Genomic DNA, 12,729 nt, shown 5'->3' on the forward strand with positions numbered 1-12,729 from the left:
GTTCACTTTTGTTAGGGCTTCAATTTGAACTGTAGGATGATGAAATTGAAGGCATCTTCTTGATAATGACTTAGAGTAATTATTCATTAATAAAAAACCAACAATTTCAAATTTAGGATTGGTAAAAAGAAAATAATAGAAACATATACAGGATGAGACTTTGACTCGTAGATATATTTTATGTAAATTCCTTAGAAAAAAAAACAGTAACAGTAAGTGCTAATTTATTGCGTTTCCATAGAAACGACTCAAAAGCCCAATTTCATTGGTCTACCAAGAGAGGTGTGGGCAAAGTGCCGTGAGAAATAATATTTCCCACAGTATGAGCAATACATAGTTTTGAAATTGAATAAGCTATGGAGAAGACTCAACTTTTCATAGCAGTTGTAGGAAGAAAGGTTTATAGTTTTCCATATTTCCTTTCAAAAACATTTGCGACCATATTTTTATACACTCACTGTTCCCAGAATTCATTATAGTCGCTGAATCTCTGCATCTGATCTGATCTACACCTACGATCGTCTTAGATTGCTACTGATATTCTAAAATAAGTTTGAGGATCTTTAGTAAAGCAGTTACTTTTATGACACTGACCAGAAGCGTGTCTTGATAACTGAATTGCTCAACCAAGAGCCCTCATTGGAGTTTTTGCTATTTTGGAAAATTTCGAAAGAGATCCAATGTTCTTCGACAATTTTTGAAAGTGAAAATAATATTCTGAATAATGCCAACTGCAGAATTTAGATCACATTAGGCAGACTGAAGCAGTTGACAGACAGAAATTGTGACTGAAAATATGGAATATCCTGAACAAAGGCACACTACAAATTCACCATAACAAGCAAGGATAGAAAACATTGATTTGGCGAATCGGAATGTTATATTAGAAACATCGATAAGAAATAATGAAAGAATAAAACGCTTTATTGCTAAGTCTATTTGTATGGAAAGTTTTGTTTCCTTGAATATCTCAACGTCGCCGGAATTTGCAGTAAAAATGTTGTTTCTACGGAGCAAGTAGCGGAATTCCTTTCAAACCTCTTTGTGGATCTCCGTAACCGACCAGGAGTTGTTGCCAAACCAGGACCTCCCGCACTCTCCGAAATAAATTACCCGGTGTGCTTCCATTACCCCAGATTTATTTCCCTCAACTTAAGGGGCGGTGAAATTTGAAAGCTTCATCCATATGAATAGGGAATCTTGTGAGGAAGTCGACTTCGAATAAAATCTGGATGAAACTATTGATTTCGTTAATTTTAATTTTTGGGTATTATATCATGTATACACTGTGTCCGTAAAGTATGGAACAAATTCATTTTTAGCTAAAAGGACCATTTTAACGAATAATCCGGAAACACGTCGATTTTTATTTTAATTTAACGTATTTTAAAATAATAATCTATTATACAGGGTTAATTACTCTCGAGTAATAACGTCACCCCCATTTTGTCTCAATTTTCCGATTACTCTAGCTGAGCTGATTCCAAAAATGTATCACATGTTGATTTCAATTGGTACAGGGTGGACAAAAATACAATAGTTTTGTGTGTGCTCTAAAGTAACGCGTAACATTCTTCAATAGTTAAATCAACAATATTATCAAAAATACTGATTGTCTAGCGGCAATTGGTTTGAATGTAACACCCTTTGTTTGTTACATTTTTAGATTAATAAAAATGAGCTGTTTCCAAACATGTTTGGTACCTACTTGTGGTAAGCAGACAAAATATGAAAGAAATTATCAATTTAAAAAAAAAATAGTCGTCTAGTTTTTTGTGAAATGTCATAATTTGTTTATTGCCGCTAGACAAAAAGTTTTTTTGATAATATTGTTAATTTAACTAATAAAGAATGATACGCGTTACTTTATGAGCACACACAAAACTATTGTATTTTTGTCCACCCTGTACCAATTGGAATCAACATGTGATACATTTTTGGAATTGAATTTGAATTGGAAAATTGAGACAAAATGAGGGTGTTCCATAACAAATGACGTTGACTTCATAACTCGAAAGTAATTCATCCTGTATATTAGATTATTATTTAAAAATACGGTAAATTAAAATAAAAAAATCGACGTGTTTCCGGATTATTTGTTAAAATGGTCTTTTTAGCTGAAAATGAATTTGTTGCATACTTTACGGACACAGTGTATACATGATATAATACCAAAAAATTAAAACTAACGATATCAATAGTTTCATCCAGATTTCATTCGAAGTCGACTTCCTCACAAGATTCCCTATTCATATGGATGAAGCTCTCAAATTTCCCGGCCCTTAAGTTGAGGGAAATGAATCTGGGGTAATGGAAGCACACCGGGTAATTTATTATATAGTATATCAAGTATCTAAAACGGTAAGGACATTTTACCGATAGATGACAATAGGAGGTGGAGCGCAACAACGAATTCAATTTTGTCGGAGATCGGTAGTCCTTAACTTGCGTGATACTCATAGCGTTCTTTGCACGATAGACACACTTTTTACTTAAACTACAAAAAAATCATCAAATAATTGAAATAGTCATTCGTGGGCCGTGGATTTAATGTCAATGCTGAGTAGGAATATAATAGGAGTTGTATTGGTGATGAAAGCTTATTGATTGTAGAATGTCAAATTGACAATAATTAACTGAATTTAGGTACTTCAAAAATGAGATATATTGAATCTTCTGAAGAAAAATAAATTCAAAAACCCTAGGATTTCGGCTTTCAGCAGGTATTCTCGTGAAATCGAAACTTCGTTTCTAGGGTACAAATAAGAGTTTCTTAAGAAATGAATTCAGGGAAAAGGCAGCCAAATCAATGAAGAATTATATCTTGCACTTTTCGTTCGACGAATTAAATGAATCAAGTTGAAATTGTTTGTGAATTTATATCATTATTTCAATCGAGATTTCAATGAATATTTAATCATTCTCACTTAGCGTTCGCTGAACGGTACTTAAGTGATTCACTAACTGTTCTGTTTATCTTAGCAACCAGTAAAAATAATCTACCGATAAAAGCAACAAACGCGGTAACTAACGAAAGTCGTTTCGAAAAAGTTTTCTGACACTATTTTATTGGAGTCCTGGTAACCACACTCTAATCCACAGAATCGTTGATACTATGAAATTAAAAGTTACTTATATAATTTACCGAAATATCTACCAATGGGTCTCAAATTAACAAGAGTGCTCAATACATAATAGCTAAACACTCCACTATCGTCATTCCAACTAGTTTAAAGCTTTCCCTTTCACACAGAGAACCGTAAACGATTAGTCATATATTAGTATTTTGTCAAAATTAGCAAACTATATTTCATTTTTAACATTCCAATAAGTTCCATTGCGCCTAAAAACTATTCTTCAGCAGTTTTAACGAACTTTTGGATGCAGCATGTTCACTTTATAAAAAATGGTCTGCCAATGCAGATTTATTATTTATTTATTAGAGCCATCAGAAATTGATAAAGAATATCGAAAGAGAATTGATCCTCCTTGAATGTAAATGTCAATTTCAAGCTGCCAGCAATATTTCAATTCTGAAAGAATTTCCGATGTATAAAATCTCAGTTCCTTGTGTGATGTAGATTGTTTCATAAAGGTACACAACTGTATACATTGTTGAAGCTTCGATTTTCGATAAATGGGTAAAAACATTTGTGAATATTGTGGCAAACTGGATCTCTGCTAGGAAGGCAGTTTTGCTAGCAACGGCTCTGTGCCCAAACAAGAAAGAAACAACTCAATTGGAGCAAACCAACTGAAAGTCGAACAAGACAAGATAAATCTTGGCGTCTATTCAATCTAGAGAATCGAAGATTCGAGCATCGAATGGAAGAAAAAACGTCCAAAGAAATTGAATATCGTGAAATAAACACCGTTTGTCGCTTCATAAAAGTTCCCAGTCATATCCAAGACAAACTTACACAAAGGAACGTTGAGGCTCGCTCGTGATCAAATGAAAACGGAAACTTTGGCGTGAAACGAAAGACAAATGACATCCCTAGCAGAATGGATCTTTCTGGGACTGAAATCCAATTATAAACATCACGAGGTTATATCAGGAACCCAATTTTCTGACAGCGTTTGTGTGATCAGACTACTGATTCAACTTCAGGAAAACTGTTCTTCATCATCCACATTATCAACTATATGATCCTTAGCTGTCAAAATTGGGAGTTTTCAACTTCTCCGAACTGATAAGGGCACATAATCGAGATTAAAGAATTTATCCTGGATTATTCTGACTTTCTATTAATCATTGTTTGAGTTAGATACCAAAGTTCTTTCAGTCTGTTGAAGATGAACTTTTTGAACGGTATAGAGTTTCGTGTCAGATATTATGTGATTTTCTGGTGTTTCAAATTGATGTAACCACACTCTTGTCTACTGAATTTTTATTTGTGTTCAATGCTGTTGACTTGCAGAGTTGTAACTCATTTTGTTAAGGCGTATTTGGATGCTTTTCAATATTAAAATGATACAAATAAAATGCTATTGGTTTTGTCCTCTTTTATCGTGAAATATCTCCATACGAATAAATGTCTTGTCAATGAGTGCAACTTTTCGTTTTTCGCAAAACAATTGACGATATGTACACTGTACAAAACACTGATATATCTTTAAAATATTCGTGAAAAAAAAACTACCAAAGAACATCACCAGAGAGATACCTAAAACTATAATTTTGTGAAAAAAATAATCAACCGTCGTACAGTGCCGCCCTCTATTTATTTTTCCCAAATTCGTTGTCTAGTGAGGGGATCTCAGAATCTCTTTGAGCTAGAAAAAAATATATGGCACATTTTCGACCTCGATTTTAGAGAAAATTAATTTTGTGAAAACCGCAACTTCATAAGATCAACTGTTTCCATGTTTTAAGAGAAAATTGGAAAATGGATGAAATAAAAAGTTTTCATAAATTCTTTATTACTTGTGTTACGTACAAAAAAACACAAGTTAGTTTCATAACTTAAAAACTTATTGCAATTAAAAACAAATGGTTTTTATGACATTCTCCACGTTTCTCTTACAGCTTGAAAACATTTTCGTTTTTCACCAAATTCTTTCTCTCAAAAATCGAACCCAAAAACGTGGCATTCATTCTTTACTAGCTAGTCACTAGACAACGAATTTGGGACACCCAACAAAACTATAACCTACAAAATTTGGTCAAAGCATGAGCGCCAGAATGGAAATGAATGGATACCAAGGTTTGACAAGGCAGAAAACCACGTTGTGGCAATCCCTCTTGAGAATGAGAAATACACTGACTCAAAGTCAAAAGCTTTTGAGGGCTCATTGAAAAATAAGCCTGTGAAGGTCACCTTCTCTACATTTCAAATTGTTTTCGTGGAGTGAATTAATGAGCAATACTTCCTTCAGTAGAACCATTGAAGTGTATTCCCATTAAATACTTCATATCAAAGAAAATACGTCGAAATGAAACGGTTTCGAAATTATGCTTTCCAATTAGTCGAAATTAGTACTGCTCCAACACAGCTATGAATTTTCATTAATTGCCTCGTTTCGAATATTAATCTGATCTCGAACTAAACTTTCGAATTCGAATTTCTGAACATGTCTCAGGCATCGTTAAAAGTCAAACTTGAATAGAGTATTAAATCGAAGAACTCATTAAGGACTCCTTGACATAGTTATAAAAAGCGCTGCTCCCCAAAATGAGGCATTCATACAGGGTGGCCCAAATTTTAGTTCAATAATTTTGGTTTTGGATAGAACAACATTTTTCCTAAGTTTTTACTTGATGTTATACAAAGAATAATTTTCTCATTCTGGGCCTGCGCTACTGATTATTGAAACTATATTACATTATCAGGATCATAAACAATATTTATATTTTCAGCATGGCTTGTATTTTCGCCTGTACTGTAACTGTACTGTAACAACTCTAATCACAAAACTGTCAAACAGATTTTGTAGTACGAAATCCGCAGAAATCCGTTGGACTTAAAGAACGTGAGATACTGATAACTAAAGCCATCTATTGGAAAAATAATTAATTGATTATATTACTACATCTGATATTGTGATGATTATTGTATATTTCACGGGCGTAGCCAGGTTTCAGTTTCGGGCGGGGGTTTTAAGACAAAGGCGTATACAGAAAGGATAATGGGCGAAATAAGAATTTTTTTCATAAAAATAAAAGATTGTTTGGATTGTGCTTACATGTACATGGTATAGCAAAAATAACAAACTCGTTATCTGTATATGCGACTGGTTCAAGAAAATAAAGCGAATAAAAGTGCTTGACATAACCATAATCATATTTATTATAAAATATATACTTAGCCATATAAAAAAACAAAAAGAACAAGAACATTTAATTTAATTTACATAGGTATTTTAAAAAAAATCTTCTGTTTTTCTTTTTGAATATATCAACATCAACTCCATGACAGCCAACCAATTCAGTCTATTTTCAGTAGTTTTATTTCTTGAGTATGTTCTAAGAAAAAAAGCATTTTCAAAATCACTTTTTGAAATTTAGTTCATGTCTTCACATCGGTTCTTATGAATATATTTGGGAAATAAATACCGTCGTAGTATTTATACAACAGAGTACTCAAATTCAAATTTATGTGTAGAAAGTTTATATGCAAAAAACTGGAATAAAATTTTCACCTTTTTTTGCATTTTTTCAATGTTTTATCATGAAATTTTGGTGGCGAACCTCAGATTCGAATTCCGTACCCCAGAAACAAAGAAAATAAATCGAAGAAATTAAAACTACCCTATCAACTGGGTTTTAGCAGAGATAGATAAAATACGCCAATTTTGAACTATCGTTTGAGCCAGGTTTATCGGACAAAAAACTTTTTTTTCGTATTTTTTTCAATGTTCCTACACGGAATTTTGGTGCTCAACCTCAGATTCGGATTCAGCACCCAAAAAAAAAAAACACATTCGATCGAAGAAATCAAAACTACCCCATAACTTTCCCTTGAGGGGCACATGTGAGCACAAATTGACTGGATTACGTAGAGGTAATTCAATTCAGATTTCAGATTACAAATGAATTAAACTGAGAGTGATAATTTCATTCACTTTTTACAAAAAGAAATATTTTCGAGATTTCGAAAAAAAAGTTTCAAAGTGAACGATCTGAACTAGTATGTTGAATTAGATCGAATTAAATTCGTTAAATTGTAGAGTCCACAATGCATGTTTAGAATTGATAGAAATTAGAAAATCTCATTACTATTTACTTACGAATGTAAGTTATCCTCCTGTTATCTTGATGTTTCGTTTTAATAAATTTTGACATCTTAAATATTTCGGGGGGTTTGAACCCACAAACCCCCCCCTGGCTACGCCCGTGGTATATTTTATATGACATTAGAAAATACCACCATGTAATTACTACAGTACCGTCTTGAAATTTTATCATTATGTGTTTTATAGTTTTATTTCCTTAATTCTCTTCATTTTCGCAATATCCTTGAAATTTCTTGAAATAACTCGAGAATATTAGTTTTTATATTTGTATTGTTCGTTCATAAGACTGACTACTGAATAAATGAAATTGCTACAGATATACTTCTGAAGAAGCTTGAGATGTATATTTCCACCTCTGTCGGGTGAATCCAATTTGAGGAAAAACATCCTTATTTACATATAGAAATAAACTCAGCGATGGCTCGATATGTGCTCCAACTCAGGCATCTGAATATTCAATTATGATGTTATCACGTATCTTTCACCCTGTAAATGAGCACCTGACTAGACATAATTAGATCCAGAAGTAATTTATTCAATTTATTCCATACTGGCACGGTGAATAACCTAATCCAATATCATCCCCATGAAGGGATTCTATCTATGAGGGAATTTGGAGGTATTCTCAGTCTACAAGGTGGTCCAGATTCGATCTAGTGGAATTAGAAATACTCATTATGTAATTCTAAAAAAAGCACTTGGCTTCATTGGAAATTACCGGCTTATATCTATACTTAGTGTCTCCTCCAAAGTTTCCTAGAAGATTGTCCTCACAAGAATAATGGATTTTTTAAATAAATTCAAATTGCTCAATTCGGCTCAGCATGGTTTTTGTACTGGTCGGCCAACCCAACAGCTGCACTTTTTTTTGTAGAATCTGTCCACGACTCTACGAGTGTCTAGATAGTAACCTGTGCTTTCGACACACTTTCCTTCCAGTTCTTTCTAGACAAATGTTATAGTTTAGGATTCAGGGGTATAATTTTGGAATGGCTCAGAAGTTTTCTCGACGAGAGAACCATGTCGGTTAGAGTGGATGATCGTTTTTCGGAAGAGTATGATGTGGACCTTAGCTTTCCCCAGGGCTCCGTGCTGGGACCGTTAATATTTCTGTTGTTTATAAATGATTTGCTTCATCATTTAAAAAAATTTTGAGAATGACCCTGTCAAAAATGTTTAGCCAAGTTGATATTTGGTATTATTACTCCTAAATAGCTAAAGAATCACATATCCGAAGGATATTGATTTGCAGGCCGTCTGAGGGGTAGTTTACACTTGTGAATTTTTAGAAATTTTTGAGAATGACCCTGTCAAAAATGTTTAGCCAAGTTCATATTTGGTATTATTACTCTTAAATATCTACAGAATAACATATCCGAAGCACATTGATTTGCAGGCCGTCTAAGGGGTAGTTTACACTTGTGAATTTTCAGAAATTTTTGAGATTGACCCTGTCAAAAATGTTTAGCCAAGTTCATATTTGGTATTATTACTCTTAAATATCTACAGAATAACATATCCGAAGCACATTGATTTGCAGGCCGTCTGAGGGGTAGTTTACACTTGTGAAGTTTTCGTAAATTCAACGAATGAACCTGTAAAAAATGTTCAAATGCTTAAATTCATAAACATATCAAGAAAAAAAAAAGATATATTTTATAATTGAACGAAAAATAATATGAACATCACATTAATGAATATAAGATAAAATCAATATCACATAGAAAATATGAGATAGAATAAAACAGAAAATGAAATAAATATCACATATAAAAAATGTAAGATAAAATAAAACAAAAATAAAATGAAGATCACATATCAAAAGTATGAGATAAATATACGACTTTTTCAGGACAAAAAAATATAATTTCGGAACACAAATATATAAAACTATAAAGTAAAAATATAATGAAGTTGACTGATAAATATCACAAAGTCAATGATTTTCCAATAAGAAAATCTTGAAAATAAATCTCCATGTATCACAATTTCTAGAGAACTTTCGTTGATAAAAACTATAAAATATTTCATTTCATAAACAAAATAAAACTTTTCACTAGCAAAATAATAAAAAAGTCCCTTTCATGATGCAAACATAATATTTATGTGATTTTCAGTACCACGACGACTTTATGAGGCGGCTATAGTATGCTATCAAATTATGCATTTTAATGGGAAGGTGAATATAAACAGAAAACAGATTTTCCTGAAACTAGCTAATTGACGGAAGTAATCGACGTAATAACTAGATCGTTTTTGGTCGGGAGGACTGAGCTCAAGAAGGCATATGAGAAATATACTTATTCAATAATTACTCCGCAATCCGCTGTTATGAAACTTTAGCTTAACGAGACAAAGATAACTAAAAATATAGAAACGACCAACATCAATGAAATATTCGGTTCGACTATTAATTCAACTTCCATATCATTGGTTCAACTCTCCATATTTAATATAGCCTGCAGAGATCACAAATCCCGTTCTTCATTTTTTCATTCACGGTACATCCACGTGCTATTTCATTCGTTGTCAAAATGCATTTTTGATGACACGATCGTTTACACAACCTTCAAATGAAATCATCTTCGCGTCTTGGGTGTGCACAAAAAATGCAAATGAAATTGACTGGTTCACTCCTCCTCGGTAGTAACCATTTCACTGAGTTCCTATATATATCTATACTAAGAGGTCCAAGAACATGTTCATTTCTGACTAATTTCGAAAAAAAATAAATGACATAAACACCACAGTTATAGGAATCCTTTTGGATTACATGGTCCAAGAATTCAGTACACCAATTTTTGTAATCGTACTTTTTTTTTCTCAAGAAATTCATAACTTGGTCGAAATAGAATGAATATTTTTTGTTTTTGTCGCCTAACGGATCAATGAAAGTGAATTTCTTTTTTTTTATATCCAGTTTAATTAAAATGAAATGGTTGTTTCGAACTATGGGCAAAATTATTTATGATTTGTCGATTGTTACATTTTGAACGAAAGATTCTGACAAATGGTCACTACAAACAATTATTGTTGATATCTCCAATGAAAATATCTGATATCTATTATCATTGAGCAGATGGAGACAATGATCAATAATGAAACTACTGAGGCACTGTTTTTCGGAAAGTGTGTCAAAATCTTCGATGAAAATTTCTCTAACTGGCAAATCAGAAATATTATTGACTGAAACAACATAGTTGCGGGAATTCTTTAAATTCTTATAGTAGTTGATATCAGATATCAATCCATTCGGCAAAAATTCAATTTCTTTAAATGGTCCACTTTTTATCTTCGATCGGTAAATTGGTATATTCTGTGGAAATTATGCTAGGAAGAAGATGAAAATAATAAAAATATCTTAATTTCTCTATCATGTTATTCCAGAACGAGGTTGATCTATGTACTCTTATAATTTTTAAACCTTCGAAGGTATATATAACCAAATTACACCAACTACGATCGGAAATTTCTAGTATTCCTTGAATCTGATAATGGTAGATATGTGTTGGACAAATTCCATTTTGGTCCTTATTGAGGAAATTGAAATTATGATCAAATGGATTGATATCTTTGCAGGAAAATGGACATTTTATCTCGATCACACCTTCACCATCAACAAATCCATCAGGAGATGCACCTACGAAGGGTTATTTAGGGTGAACTAACAGTCCTGACGCAACAACACTGTTTCGCGTTTCACGAATATACATATTTCGTGCTACTTCTTCAAACTGTATTTCATGAGAAATTGCTGGTGATCGGATTTGTTTAGAATTCAAAATTCTCTCAACAATGCCCCTGTACGAGTTCTCATTTCTTACTTTACAGATTCTACCAAATAAAGAAGCAGTCACTCTGATCTTCCTATTCTGCTTCCACAACTCACATAGTCTTTGTGTCTTCGTAGAATCGCTCAGTTGAAACCTTTCTTCTTTCGAAATTTCCAACGAAATTAAGAATTTCTCACAAATTTCTTCTAAACTCACGAAATTATATTTTTTTATGGACGTTTCTTGAATATTTTTTGGACATGCAAAATTTTTCAAATATCTCGCATTGAAATGTGAAGAATTGTTTTTCTTAGGCTTTCGATCCCATTTTTCTTGTGACAATTTCTCATCAGAATAGTCATTCGTAGCTATTTTAGTTAGAAGAATTTTCCGACTATGAATCAGATAATGAACTTGACTGCCCGACTGGAATCTCTTGGGTGCCTGGCTTCCATATGCTCGAGAAAATGCCTCGTGAGTGGCGGGCATTATATTTCCCTGTATCTGATGGAAATATTATTTAAATTTGGTTGAATTTCTAAAACGATAATTAAGCTGATGCGAGAGATATTAATATAAATATGAAATTAGACTGAGCTTTATTCATATATAAGTTACATACTGAATTGTTTGAATATATAAAAAGAATTCCTGTAATGCTAGGAGCGGAAAAAAATGTTGTTTTAGAATTTTGGAAAATATCACACAGAAGATTCCAGAAAAAAAATAACAGAAAGTCAGGAGTTTTAACGAGCTTCTTCAAACTTGTGTCCTAAATATTACGTTTATGGTCGGCCGAACTGGAGCTAAATTTAAAAGGCCAAATTCGTGAATGGGAAATTATTGCACAAATGAAGCTTCTTGTTTTTTACAATATTTTCGAATATACGGAACTAATAGTTCTTGGTTGGAAATTGCCCGCGTGATTTGGGAGTTAGTCAAAGGGAAGGTGCCATCGGGAAAGGTAAAGTCAGTCTGTCGTCTCTTGGTCTTATTTCAGATACCAAAAGACGAACTAACTATACTAAATATCAACATTTTTGACAGGGTCATTCTCAAAAATTCCTAAAAATTCACAAGTGTAAAATATCCCTCAGACGGCCTGCAAATCAATGTGCTTCGAATATATTATTCTGTTTCTATTGAAGAGTAAGTATTCCAAATATCAACTTGGCTTAACATTTTTCAAGGTTTCATTCGTAAAAATACTTGTATATACCTCGTCGTTTCATTGATGAGCATAATTCAAGTTCATCTATAATATTATTTTGTGCATTGAAATGTCATAAGAACTTGACTGAAGTCGTTCAAATGAACTCATAAAGCAAATTCTTGCGTTCCACCCCAAAAACTAACCGATTCGTTAGTTTTAAATTCTACCGACGCCACTGGTCGTTTGGCTGCTGGAATGAATTCGGCTGCTGAAAAGTGGCTGCCAAGTTCACGCCGGTCTACACATACACCTATATAAAGAAGAAATTTGTTCCACTAATTTTGTATACTACACAGGCTGTTCCAAATTCGAATGCCTATTGCCATTTTTTAAATGAAGACCTCGACAAAACTTTTCTCATTTTTTTTCTCAAATCTTGGCATCAGATTGATATCACACAGATTCAACAAAAATGTTTCCTTATGTGATTTTAGTAGCATATGTATACTGACTGAATATACAGACATACAGACATTCATTTTAATTCAATCAAGTTCAATCAAAAAC

General features: G+C 32.8%; 1 protein-coding gene and 1 pseudogene across 2 annotated transcripts in view; one reads left to right on the top strand and one right to left on the bottom strand.

The window, feature by feature from the left end:
- LOC123685032 (potassium channel subfamily K member 1-like) overlaps positions 1-12,729 on the top strand; it is a 79,536-nt gene that overhangs the window by 12,069 nt on the left and 54,738 nt on the right. The gene's annotated exons all lie outside the window — the stretch shown is intronic.
- LOC123673801 lies at positions 10,509-11,228 on the bottom strand (annotated as a pseudogene).

The sequence above is a fragment of the Harmonia axyridis genome, chromosome 1, assembly GCF_914767665.1.
Source record: "Harmonia axyridis chromosome 1, icHarAxyr1.1, whole genome shotgun sequence".
Classification (NCBI taxonomy): domain Eukaryota; kingdom Metazoa; phylum Arthropoda; class Insecta; order Coleoptera; family Coccinellidae; genus Harmonia; species Harmonia axyridis.